General features: G+C 40.6%; 1 long non-coding RNA gene across 1 annotated transcript; it reads left to right on the top strand.

Moving 5' to 3' along the window:
- Positions 1 to 1,148: 1,148 nt before the first annotated feature.
- LOC109048408 lies at positions 1,149 to 1,366 on the top strand. Its single transcript, XR_006159127.1, has 2 exons — positions 1,149 to 1,185; positions 1,270 to 1,366. It is a non-coding gene; the product is annotated as an uncharacterized LOC109048408 (long non-coding RNA).

Genomic DNA, 1,366 nt, shown 5'->3' with positions numbered 1-1,366 from the left:
TGGAAACCTTAACTCAGCCCGGATCAAGCAGAAGCTGGAGAAGGAGAAGAGTGAATACAAGATGATTGATGATTTGTCCAAGCAACATGGAGGCTGTGGCTGAAAGCAAAAGGTAATGTCACTAGATGATCATTAATATTAAGTACCAAAAATCATCTTTACAAAACATATTCATATAATCTCTAATCTTTTTAGGGTAATTTAGAGAAGATGTGCCGCACTCTTGAAGACCAGCTGAGTGAAATCAAGGCCAGTGATGAAAAATAGTCGCCAGTTGAATGACATGAATGCACAACCAGCAAGACTTCGGTGACTGAAAGTAGGCAGTAAGAGAAATTAAGCTTCACATGTAAAAATCTCAAAAACAAAGTTGGAGTTAAAAGATTCTGTTATTATATTTCACGCTAATATCTGTAACCTGTTTTCTAAGGGTGAATTGGCAAATCTCAAGCTGGAAGAGAAAGAAAGCAATCTTGTTTCACAGTTAACTAGGGGAGGAAAACAGGCTTTTTTACTCAGCAAATTGAAGATCTCAAAAGACATGTTGAGGAAGAAGTCAAGGTAGAGTTGTACAAATGTACTTTGTTTGATAAATTCAAATTATTCTTAATGTTTTTTTTTTAGAAAATCCAAAGCCATCTTGTAGATGGTAGAGTGTTTTTAAAATCCCAAAATGTGCCACCCCTATAGGCCAAGAATGCTCTGGCCCATCTCTGTTCAGTCTACCCGCCATGACTGCTGGCTTGCTCAGAGAGCAGTATGAGAGGAGAACAGGAGGCCAAAGCTGAACTCCAAATTGGAATGTCCTAAGGCCAACAGTGAGGTGGCCCAGTGGAGAAGCAAATATGAGACCGATGCCATCAACGCGCACTGAAGAGCTTGAGGAATCCAAGTAAATACAGCAAAGAAAAAAAAGTCTTCAGTACCCTACATTTAATATCACAAATATTAGTAAGCTTTCAATCATTTTCATACCCACTTTTCTTCAGGAAAAAAGCTGTGGCACAAGCGTCTGCAGGATGCTGAGGAATCCATTGAGGCAGTGAGCTCAAGTGTTGCCTCTCTGGAAAAAGACCAAACAGAGGCTGCAGGGGTGAAGTGGAGGGACCTCATGATTGATGGGGGAGAGAGGAGCAAAAATGCATTGGCTGCCAATCTTGACAGAAGCAGAGAAACTTTGATAAGGTAAGAAAGATGTGGATAATCTTCAAATCTAAACCTTGAACCATGGACTTGGCTAATCAACAATGACTACATTTCTTCTTCGAGGTCCTAGCAGAGTGGAAGCAGAAGTATGAGGAGAAAGCCAGGCTGAACTAGAAGCTGCTCAGAAAGAAGCTCGTTCTCTCAGCACTGAGCTTTTCAA

Source organism: Cyprinus carpio, unplaced genomic scaffold, assembly GCF_018340385.1.
Source record: "Cyprinus carpio isolate SPL01 unplaced genomic scaffold, ASM1834038v1 S000002669, whole genome shotgun sequence".
Classification (NCBI taxonomy): Eukaryota; Metazoa; Chordata; class Actinopteri; order Cypriniformes; family Cyprinidae; genus Cyprinus; species Cyprinus carpio.
Note: the sequence above shows the minus strand (reverse complement) of the source record. Positions and strands in the feature narration are given on the sequence as shown.